The sequence below is a fragment of the Artemia franciscana genome, chromosome 10, assembly GCF_032884065.1.
Source record: "Artemia franciscana chromosome 10, ASM3288406v1, whole genome shotgun sequence".
Classification (NCBI taxonomy): domain Eukaryota; kingdom Metazoa; phylum Arthropoda; class Branchiopoda; order Anostraca; family Artemiidae; genus Artemia; species Artemia franciscana.
Window position 1 is genome coordinate 9,040,581 of NC_088872.1, and position 13,131 is coordinate 9,053,711.

Below are 13,131 nucleotides of genomic sequence, written 5' to 3' on the forward strand. Positions count from 1 at the left end.
CTCATGTTTCCAAATGACGTCGTTTGGAGCCCAAATCGAAAATCCAGATCAGTTTATGTCTACTTTCAAAGTAAAAGGGCAAATTTATCATAAAGCAGGGTCCCTTCTACCATTCTCAGGCGAGAATCATAAATTTTTAAAATTGTACTTCATCATTGATAGAAATTCTGAATTGAATGCACGTTGCGAAATTTCTCCCAACGTTGAAAGGACAATCGTTTCCCAATTGCAACATCTTTTCCACGAAAATAATAATTTAGTGCGTCTGTTCAAAACAGCCATCGATTTGATGCCTACTGATACTCATAAAATTGTTATTTCCGCTGACAAAACGCCTCCTGGCCAACATGTGCGTAGATACAATGCTCCGACTATCGCCGAAGTGGCAATCGTTATGGTCGGTGATCAGTTTTTACCTCGAGATATTATTCTACATAAGCGAAACGCTCAGTTGTTAAGAATTGCTGAAACTCATCGATGCTACGATGCCCTACAATATCCTATCATTTTTTGGGATGGAGCCGACGGCTATCACTTTAATATTAAATTGATGAATCCAGCCACTAACAAAGAAATGAATAAGAAATGCAGTGCAATGCATTATTATTCCTATAGACTAATGATTCGGCAGGATGAAGAAAATTATATTTTAAAATGCCGTGAATTGTTTCACCAATTTGTCGTGGATATGTATGTTAAAATTGAATCAGAACGTTTGCTATATATCCGCTTGAATCAGACCAAGCTCCGCTCTGAACAATACATTCATTTGCGAGATGCAGTTATAAATGACGACTTGCCGTAAAAAAAAACAATGGAAAACCTAATAGATGCCACAATCTTGACAGGGCCTTATGAGGGTGAGGCTGTTCTTATTCCTCGCATTCCCATGATTCCAACGGATCTGCTTTTTCAATTTAAAAGATTGCAATTCCAGTTCGATTAGCATTTGCAACCACCATCAACAAAGCTCAAGGGCAATCACTAGAAAAATGCGGTATAGATCTTAATACAGATTGCTTTACCAATGTACAATTGTATGTTGCATCTTTGAGGGTCGGTAAACCTGACAATCTATTTATACGCACAGACAATGGGACAGCGAAGACTGTTGTATATTCACAAGTTTTACGTAGTTAATTTGTATTGTATCTATCTATCTATCTATCTATATAAAAACGAGTTGTGTGTATGCATGTTTGTTTGTTTGTAAAAAGAGCGTTTGCATATGACGTCATTATTAGTACATACGGCTTTGTATATGGACAGACAATGGGAAAGCCAAAAATGTTGTATATTCGCAATTTTTACGTAGTTTGAAACACATATATAAATCTATCTATATTCACAGGTGGGACACAGGGACACAACTACAATGGCGCGTAACTAATATGGCGCGTAACGACTTACGCGCGCGGGGGGGCTTGGGGGGGCGCAAAGCGCCCCACCAACTAGGTGTTGGGGTGGCGCGAAGCGCCACCCCAGCAGCTAGTTTTTTTATATATAGAAGATAGATATCTTCTGTATATCTATCTATATATATATATAAACAAGTTGTCTGTCTGTGTGTCTGTCTGTGGATCAGGTGACGTCATGTTTCTGTGTCGGCTGACGTCATGAAGTTAGTTGTCGTCATTTTTGCTATGACGGTGACGTCATTAAAGATATTTAAGACATATATGTTCACGTAGAAATCTATTAATGTTTAAGTTTAAAATTACTGATGAACTTACAATGGCAAAAGCCGATGAAGATGCTCAAAGAGTCTATGCCAAAAAACTTGCTGCTGATAGAGAAAGTCAGAAAAGAAAGCGTGCCGAGGAATCAAAAGAACAGCAAGGAAACAGGCTTGAGGCTAAAGAACGCAAAACCGCGCAGTTAGATGAAGATCCACCTGGACAGCGAGAGTCAAAACATATCAAAACTGAAAATGATAGCGATGATGATTGGGTTTGGGATTTTGACTCGGATAAGGTCATCAATGCCTACCAGATTTTAGTTAAAAAAACAAAGGTTCGGCGATATGTATTTCATAGTGAAGCTGAAAAATAAAGAAGAAAACTGAAAAAAGAAAAAATGTAAAAAACTAAAAAAATACTAAAAAGAAAAAACACTCAAAGAGAAATTACAGACCGGGACACAAATGACGACCGGGACAGAGGGAATATAAATAACGACCGGGACACTCAAAGAGAAATTACAGACTGGGATACCGGGACACAAATGACGACCGGGACACAGGGAATATAAATGACGACCAGGACACAGGTATTTAAGAATATCGTTCAAAGACAAATTTTTAATTGTAAGAAGACCGTTGAAAGAGAAATTTCTAATTGTAAAATGACTGAAGAACCTACAATGGCAACGGTACCACCATCGAATCTGCCTTTTCAATTTAAAAGATTGCAATTCCCAATTCGATTAGCATTTGCAATCACCATTAACAAAGCTCAAGGTCAATCATTAGAAAAATGTGGTATAGATCTTAATACTGATTGTTTTTCCCATGGACAATTGTGCGTTGCATGTTCGAGGGTCGGTAAACCTGACAATCTATTTATATGCAGCGACAATTGGAAAGCGAAAAATGTTGTATATTCGCAAGTTTTACGCAGTTAATTTGTATTGTTTCTACCTATCTATCTATCTATATAAAAACGAGTTGTGTGTATGCATGTTTGTTTGTTTGTAAAAAGAGCGTTTGCATATGACGTCATTATTAGTACATACGGCTTTGTATATGCACAGACAATGGGAAGCCAAGAATGTTGTATATTCGCAATTTTTACGTAGTTTAACTCCTGCAGACGAAATGAATGCTTGCCTGAAAAATTCTAATTTATGGGCACACGTAAAAATATTAAAATTAACTACAAATATGCGTGTCCGATTGCAAAACGATGACTCTGGTCAAACATTTTCAGATCAATTGCTGGCAATTGGAAACGGAAAGCTCCCAGTAGTGGGAAAGCCAAAAATGTTGTATATTCGCAATTTTTACGTAGTTTGAAACACATATATAAATCTATCTATATTCACAGGTGGGACACAGGGACACAACTACAATGACGCGTAACTAATATGGCGCTTAACGACTTACACACGCCGGGGGGCTTGGGGGGCGCGAAGCGCCCCACCAACTAGGTGTTGGGGTGGCGCGAAGCGCCACCCCAACAGCTAGTATATATATAAAAACAATTTGTCTGTGTGTCTGTGGGTCTGTCGGGTGACGTCATGTTTGTGTGTTGACTAACGTCATGAAGTTAGTTGTCGTCATATTTGTTATGACGGTGACGTCATTAAAGGTATTTAAGACATGCGTTTAAGGAGAAATCTATTAATGTTTAACTGTAAAATGACTGATGAATGTACAATGGCAACAGCCGAGGAAGATGCTCAAAGAGCCTATGCCAAAAAACTTGCTGCTAATAGAGAAAGTAAGAAAAGAAAGCGTGCTGAGAAATCAAAAGAACAGCAAGAAAACAGGCTTGAGGCTGATAAAGAAAGAACAGAAAGCGTGCCGAGGAACTACCAGAGCAACGCGAAATCACACTTGCTGCTAAAAGAGAAAGTGAAAAAACAAGGCGTGCCGAGGAACTACCAGAGCAACATGAAACCAGACTTGCTGCTAAAAGAGAAAGTGAAAAAAGAAGGCATGCTGAGGAACTACCAGAGCAACATGAAACCAGACTTGCTGCTAAAAGAGAAAGTGAAAAAAGAAGGCGTGCCGAGGAATCACAAGAACAGCAAGAAATCAGGTTGCTGCTGATAGAGAAAGTAAGAAAAGAAAGCGTGCTGAGGAATCAGAGCAACCTGAAAGTTATCGCCTGGCATTCAGGTACAGCCCAGTCGATGATTATAGCTTGAGTAGATGTGTTCAAATCGGGACTATGTCTAAAATTTGTCCCTATTGCAAGGCCTTGAAATTCAATGGTGAAACAATTGGAATGTGTTGCGCCTCAGGAAAAGTTAAACTTCCTCTATTGGCTGCACCACCAGAGCCATTGTAGACTTTCCTTACTGGAACTACGTCAGAATCTAAGCGTTTTTTATCACAAATCAGAAAATATAACTCATGTTTCCAAATGACGTCGTTTGGAGCCCAAATCGAAAATCCAGATCAATTTTTGTCTGCTTTCAAAGTAAAAGGGCAAATTTATCATAGAGCAGGGTCCCTTCTACCATTCTCAGGCGAGAATCATAAATTTTTACAATTTTACTTCATCAGTGATAGAAATTCTGAATTGAATGCAAGTTGCGAAATTTCTCTCAACGCTGAAAGGACAATCGTTTCCCAATTGCAACCTCTTTTCCACGAAAATAATAATTTAGTGCGTCTGTTCAAATCAGCCATCGATTTGATGCCTACTGATACGCATAAAATTGTTATTTCCGCTGACAAAACGCCTCCTGGCCAACATGTGTGTATATACAATGCTCCCACTATCGACGAAGTGGCAATCGTTATGGTCGGTGATCAGTTTTTACCTTGAGATATTATTCTTCATAAGCGAAACGCTCAGTTGTTAAGAATTGCTTAAACTCATCGATGCTACAATGCCCTACAATATCCTATCATTTTTTGGGATGGAGCCGACGGCTATCACTTTAATATTAAATTGATGAATCCAGCCACTAACAAAGAAATGAATAAGAAATGCAGTGCAATGCATTATTATTCCTATAGACTAATGATTCGGCAGGATGAAGAAAATTATATTTTAAAATGCCGTCAATTGTTTCACCAATACGTCGTTGATATGTATGCTAAAATTGAATAAGAACGTTTGCTATATATCCGCCTGAATCAGACCAAGCTCCGCTCTGAAGAATACATTCATTTGCGAGATGCAGTTGTAAATGACGGTAATACCACAAACGTTGGAAGATTAACAATTTTACCTTCGTCATATGCTGGCAGTCCCCGTCATATGCATGAATATGCTCAAGATGCTATTGCGTATGTTCGTCTCTATGGTCGTCCAGAATTATTTATTACATTTACATGTAATCAATCTTGGGACGAGATACAGCAGCTTTTACTTCAAGGACAATCGGCGGTTCATAGACATGACATTACGGCCGGTATCTTCCGGCAAAAGTTGAAATCATTGATAAACTACATAGTAAAACTTGAAGTGTTTGGGTCAGTGCGATGCTGGATGTACTCAGTCGAATGGCAAAAACGAGGTTTGCCACACGCACATATACTAATCTGGCTACATAAAAAAATTACTTCGAACGAAATTGATGATGTGATTTCCGCTGAAATACCTGATGAAAATGTCGATAAGGGGTTGCATGATATTATTGTAAAAAATATGATACATGGACCTTGCGGTGCACTGAACGAAAATTCACCATGCATGGCCAAAGGAAGGTGCACAAAGCAATATCCTCGACTTTTAGTATCCAACACAATTACTGGCAATGATGGTTACCCACAATATAGAAGAAGATCTACTGAAGATGGCGGTAAAACAGCAATAATAAAGAAGCGTAACGGTACCACCATCGAAGTAGATAACCAGTGGGTTGTTCCATATTCTCCATTTCAAAAACATTTAATGCACACATAAACGTTGAATACTGTAACTCCGTAAAGGCAATCAAATACATATGTAAATACGTCAACAAATGCAGTGACATGGCAGTTTTTGGCTTGCAGCCCGGAATCAAAGATATCGACGAAATCGTACAATATCAGAAATCGTACAATATCAGGCTGGAAGATAAATAAGCAGTGATGAAGCTGTTTGGCGAATTCTTTCATTTCCGATACATGAACGTAGTCCAGCTGTTGTTCACTTAGCGGTACATTTACAGAATGGTCAACGTGTTTATTTCTCGGAAACCAACGTGCAACAAAGAGCCCTGAATCCACAGGATACAAAGTTAACCGGTTTCTTTTCGCTTTGCAAAAATGATTCTTTTGCAAAAAAACTGCTGTATGCTGAAGTGCCTTCGTATTACACGTGGAATACTAAAAATAAAGTATTTGAACGTCGAAAACAGGGTAAGTCAGTCGACGGCCAACCTACCATCTTCAAAGATACCACGATAGGAAGACTCTACACCGTTCACCCCAATCAACATGAATGCTTCTTTCTACGCCTGCTTTTGGTGAATGTACCCGGTCCGACATCCTTTGAGTATTTGAGAACTGTAAACGGTACTATACATGACACTTACCGTAGTGCATGCCAAGCTCTGAATTTATTGGAGAATGACCAACACTGGGATAACTGCATCAATGACGCGTGCGAAACGTCAACTCCAAGTCAAGTTCGTGCATTGTTTGGCATCATTTTAACAACTTGCTCTCCATCAGCTCCTACAGAGTTATGGGAAAAATATAAGTCAAAAATGTCCGAAGATATACTCCATCGAAAACAGCTAGAGACGTCAGATATGACTTTTGATTTTACATCAGAAATTTATAACTATACTTTAGTTATTATAGAAGATTTGTGCGTACGTATGGCAAACAAACCTCTTCAGGATTTGGGAATGCCTTCACCTAACCGTATCGCTGCTGTTTCGACATGTGAAGAATTGGATCGTGAACAAAGTTACAGTACGAGTGATCTTTTGTCGTATGTACAAAATAACATTTCCAAGTTAACGTCGGAACAAAACGACATTTATGATACGATAATGCATTGTGTCGATAACAACGTTGGAGAAATTTTCTTTTTGGATGCGCCAGGAGGTACTGGTAAAACGTTTGTGATAAAACTGATTCTGGCATTAATTCGATAAAAAAATGATATAGCGTTGGCAATTGCGTCGTCCGGAATAGCCGCAACATTGCTGCCTGGTGGAATAACTGCTCATTCCACTTTGAAATTGCCTCTGAATTTGCATTCTACAGAAACTCCCACGTGCAATATTTCCAAATCATCTGGGATGGGTAAAGTATTGCAGCAATGCAAACTTATTATTTGGGATGAGTGCACAATGGCACACAAAAAAAAGCTCGAGGCTCTGGATCAATGCTTGAAAGATTTGCGAGGGAAGTCGAAACCCTTTGGCAGCACATTAATATTGCTTGCGGGAGATTTCAGGCAAACATTACCTATAATACCTAGATCAACCCCTGCAGACGAAATGAATGCTTGCCTGAAAAATTCTAATTTATGGGCACACGTAAAAACATTAAAATTAACTACAAATATGCGTGTCCGATTGCAAAACGATGACTCTGGTCAAACATTTTCAGATCAATTGCTGGCAATTGGAAACGGAAAGCTCCCAGTAGACTCAATTTCAGGACGTATACAACTACCTGCTGATTTCTATAATTTAGTGACGTCCAAAAATGAATTGATTGAAAAAGTATTTCCGAATATTCTAAACAATTATAAAAATAATAAATGGCTAAGTGAAAGAGCGATTCTTGCACCCAAAAATATAGACGTCCACGAAATCAACAATATTGTTTTGACCAAGATTCGAGACCAGGCAGTCCTTTACAAGTCAGTTGACACAGTTTTGGAACCAAATGAAGCGGTTAATTATCCATCTGAATTTTTAAATTCCGTGGATCTTTCAGGGTTTCCACCACACGTGCTACAACTAAAAATAGGCGTACCAATAATACTTTTAAGAAATATCAACCCACCAAAGCTTTGCAATGGCACGCGACTTGCCGTAAAAAAAAACAAAAAACAATGGAAAACCTAATAGAGGCCGCAATCTTGACAGGGCCTTTTGAGGGTGAGGCTGTTCTTATTCCTCGCATTCCCATGATTCCATCGACGAAATCGTACAATATCAGGCTGGAAGATACATAAGCAGTAATGAAGCTGTTTGGCGAATTCTTTCATTTCCGATACATGAACGTAGTCCAGCTGTTGTTCACTTAGCGGTACATTTACAGAATGGTCAACGTGTTTATTTTTCGGAATCCAACGTGCAAAAAAGAGCCCTGAAGCCACCGGATACAAAGTTAACTGCTTTCTTTTCGCTATGCAAAAATGATTCTTTTGCAAAAAAAACTGCTGTATACTGAAGTGCCTTCGTATTACACGTGGAATACTAAAAATAAAGTATTTGAACGTCGAAAACAGGGTAAGTCAGTCGACGGCCAACCTACCATCTTCGAAGATACCACGATAGGAAGACTCTCCACCGTTCACCCCAATCAACATGAATGCTTCTTTCTACGCCTGCTTTTGGTGAATGTACCCGGTCCGACGTCCTTTGAGTATTTGAGAATTGTAAACGGTACTATACATGACACTTACCGTAGTGCATGCCAAGCTCTGAATTTATTGGAGAATGACCAACACTGGGATAACTGTATCAATGACGCGTGCAAAACGTCAACTCCAAGTCAAATTCGTGCATTGTTTGTTATCATACTAACAACTTGCTCTCCATCAGCTCCTACAGAGTTATGGGAAAAATATAAATCAAAAATGTCCGAAGATATACTCCAGCGAAAACGGTTAGAGACGTCAGATATGACTTTTGATTTTACATCAGAAATTTATAACTACACTTTAGTTATTATAGAAGATTTGTGCGTATGTATGGCAAACATACCTCTTCAGGATTTGGGAATGCCTTCACCTAATCGTACCGCTGCTGTTTCGACATGTGTAGAATAGGATCGTGAACAAAGTTACAGTACGAGTGATCTATTGTCGTATGTACAAAATAACATTTCCAAGTTAACGTCGGAACAAAAAGACATTTATGATACGATAATGCATTGTGTCAATAACAACGTTGGAGAAATTTTATTTTTGGATGTGCCAGGAGGTACTGGTAAAACTTTTGTGATAAAACTGATTCTGGCATCAATTCGATCAAAAAATGATATAGCGTTGGCAATTGCGTCGTCCGGAATAGCCGCAACATTGCTGCCTGGTGGAAGAACTGCTCATTCCGCTTTGAAATTGCCTCTGAATTTGCATTCTACAGAAACTCCCACGTGCAATATTTCCAAATCATCTGGGATGGGTAAAGTATTCCAGCAATGCAAACTTATTATTTGGGACGAGTGCACAATGGCACACAAAAAATCGCTCGAGGCTCTGGATCAATGTTTGAAAGATTTGCGAGGGAATTCGAAACCCTTTGGCAGCACATTAATATTGCTTGCGGGAGATTTCAGGCAAACATTACCTATAATACCTAGATCAACCCCTGCAGACGAAATGAATGCTTGCCTGAAAAATTCTAATTTATGGGCACACGTAAAAACATTAAAATTAACTACAAATATGCGGGTCCAATTGCAAAACGATGACTCTGGTCAAACATTTTCAGATCAATTGCTGGCAGTTGGAAACGGAAAGCTCCCAGTAGACTCAATTTCAGGACGTATACAACTACCTGCTGAATTCTGTAATTTAGTGACGTCCAAAAATGAATTGATTGAAAAAGTATTTCCGAATATTCTGAACAGTTATAAAAATAATAAATGGCTAAGTGAAAGAGCGATTCTTGCACCCAAAAATATAGACGTCCACGAAATCAACAATATTGTTTTGACCAAGATTCGAGACCAGGCAGTCCTTTACAAGTCAGTCGACACAGTTTTGGAACCAAATGAGGCGGTTAATTATCCATCTGAATTTTCAAATTCCGTGGATCTTTCAGGGTTTCCACCACACGTGCTACAACTAAAAATAGGCGTACCAATAATACTGTTAAGAAATATCAACCCACCAAAGCTTTGCAATGGCACGCGACTTGCCGTAAAAAAAAACAATGGAAAACGTAATAGAGGCCACAATCTTGACAGGGCCTTTTGAGGGTGAGGCTAGTTTAGTTTATAAACAGCTAGTTTATAAGCTAAATAAAGAATAAAAACTAAAAAATAATACAAATTTTAATTCTTAAAAAAGAAGAAACTAAAAAAAAATGAAAAAGAAAAACTAAAATAACAGAAAAACTGAAAAAACATCCAAAATCTAAAAAAAAAAAAAAAAGAAAAAAAAAAACTAAGACTAAAAATAATGTATGGTTCGTTCTTCTAATGACTCATTTTTAATATTACTATCTCTAAAAAAAAACATGAAGTTTTATACTTTAATTCCTTGAAGATTTTTGTCTTCATTTTTAGGATTCAAATTTTGCTAATTGAAGCTAAAATTTAACACAAAAATAATACAATAAAAATTCGTTGTTAACTGACTTAATTTTATTGGATTTTCTTTTTTCAGAAAACACAAAGCAAATTTTGTCGTATATTTCAATTTTACGCCGTTTTATGAGAAGAAACAGGGTGTTATAGAGAACCTATAACATACATAATTTCTGCATAATGAATAATACAATTGTAACTCCAGTGTTCTACTCTGTTTTAACTTTGGGAATATTATACTACTTAGAAAAGAAGAAGAAAGTGCCCGTTTTGGATGATATTGGTGATTATGCTGAAAAGTTTATTGGCAGTATAAGAAGATTATTTTCCGCAGTAAAAATTGAGCATAATGTAGTAGACCATAATATAGACCATAATAGAAAATATAAACCTTATGTAGACATAGATGGATCACAGCACTGAAAAACGATGCCCAAATATGCTATTGTCTAGTATTTCATGCAATCTTACCAGTTTTTAGTTTTTTACTGAAATATATCAGTGTTCAGTTCTTTATATAAATGTAACAGTGTTCAGTGTTATATAAATGTAACAGTGTTCATAAATGTAAAATGTAACTTTATATAAATGTAACAGTGTAACAGTTTTATAAGTGTGTTTGCTTTATCTGTAACAGCTTTATCTGAAAATATACCAGTGTTTAGTTTGAGATGTAATTTTACCAGTTGCTGTTTTATATATTAATTAACATTGGACGTGATTGTTTCTTCCTAGGTTGCTAGCTACCGCTGCAAGAAGGATAATTTAGGTATAACATAAATTATTCTAAAATTAGGCCCTTGAACTACATATATCCTTCAACTACATGGTGCCCACTCTCTTGACTAATAATACTGCTGCAACCCTGACTGATATAAAAGTCACAAACAGGTAAAGACTATGGCTTTTTCTTATTTGGAATAGTAAGAGACAAACTTCGGAGAATCAAACAGCTAAGTCAATACGTGCCATGTTTCTCTCTACTAAATTTTAGCAATCTCTACAGCCATCTACCGATGAAGCTTGCATAATCCCCATTTATGATTAGCTAGTTTGATCCTTTATATAACATACTAGCTGTTGGGGTGGCGCTTCGCGCCACCCCAACACCTAGTTGGTGGGGGCGCTTCGCGCCCCCCCCAAGCCCCCCCGCGCGCGTAAGTCGTTACGCGCCATATTAGTTACGCGCCATATTAGTTACGCGCCATTGTAGTTGTGTCCCTGTGTCCCACCTGTGAATATAGATAGATTTATATATGTGTTTCAAACTACGTAAAAATTGCGAATATACAACATTCTTGGCTTTCCCATTGTCTGTCCATATACAAAGCCGTATGTACTAATAATGACGTCATATGCAAACGTTCTTTTTACAAACAAACAAACATGCATACACACAACTCGTTTTTATATAGATAGATAGATAGATAGATACAATACAAATTAACTACGTAAAACTTGTGAATATACAACAGTCTGTTCCGAAATACAACTAACTTCGTAAAACTTGAGAATATACAACATTCTTCGCTGTCCAATTCTCGCTGCATATAAATAGATTGTCAGGTTTACCGACCCTCGAACATGCAACGTACAATTGTCCATGGGAAAAACAATCAGTATTAAGATCAATACCACATTTTTCTAATGATTGACCTTGAGCTTTGTTAATGGTGATTGCAAATGCTAATCGAATTGGGAATTGCAATCTTTTAAATTGAAAAGGCAGATCTGTTGGAATCATGGGAATGCGAGGAATAAGAACAGCCTCACCCTCAAAAGGCCCTGTCAGGATTGTGGCCTCTATTAGGTTTTCCATTGTTTTTTTTACGGCAAGTCGAGTGCCATTGCAAAGCTTTGGTGGGTTTATGTTACGTAACAATATTATTGGTACGCCTATTTTTAGTTGTAGCACGTGTGGTGGAAACCCTGAAAGATCTATGGAATTTAAAAATTCAGATGGATAATTAACCGCTTCATTTGGTTCCAAAACTGTGTCGACTGACTTGTAAAGGACTGCCTGGTCTTGAATCTTGGTCAAAACAATATTGTTGATTTCGTGGACGTCTATATTCTTGGGTGCGAGAATCGCTCTTTCACTTAGCCATTTATTATTTTTATAATTTTTTAGAATATTCGGAAATATATTTTCAATCAATTCATTTTTGGACGTCACTAAATTACAGAAATCAGCAGGTAGTTGTATACGTCCTGAAATTGAGTCTACTGGGAGCTTTCCGTTTCCCATTGCTAGCAATTGATCTGAAAATGTTTGACCAGAGTCATCGTTTTGCAATCGGACACGCATATTTGTAGTTAATTTTAATGTTTTTACGTGTGCCCATAAATTAGAATTTTTCAGGCAAGCATTCATTTCGTCTGCAGGAGTTGATCTAGGTATTATAGGTAATGTTTGCCTGAAATCTCCTGCAAGCAATATTAATGTGCTGCCAAAGGGTTTCGAATTCCCTCTTAAATCTTTCAAGCATTGATCCAGAGCCTCGAGCGATTTTTTGTGTGCCATTGTGCACTCATCCCAAATAATAAGTTTGCATTGCTGCAATACTTTACCCATCCCAGATGATTTGGAAATATTGCACGTGGGAGTTTCTGTAGAATGCAAGTTCAGAGGCAATTTCAAAGCGGAATGAGCAGTTCTTCCACCAGGCAGCAATGTTGCGGCTATTCCGGACGACGCAATTGCCAACGCTATATCATTTTTAGATCGAATTGATGCCAGAATCAGTTTTATCACAAACGTTTTACCAGTACCTCCTGGCGCATCCAAAAAGAAAATTTCTCCAACGTTGTTATCGACACAATGCATTATCGTATCATAAATGTCTTTTTGTTCCGACGTTAACTTGGAAATGTTATTTTGTACATACGACAATAGATCACTCGTACTGTAACTTTGTTCACGATCCAATTCTACACATGTCGAAACAGCAGCGATACGGTTAGGTGAAGGCATTCCCAAACCCTGAAGAGGTTTGTTTGCCATACTTATGCAAATATCTTCTATAACA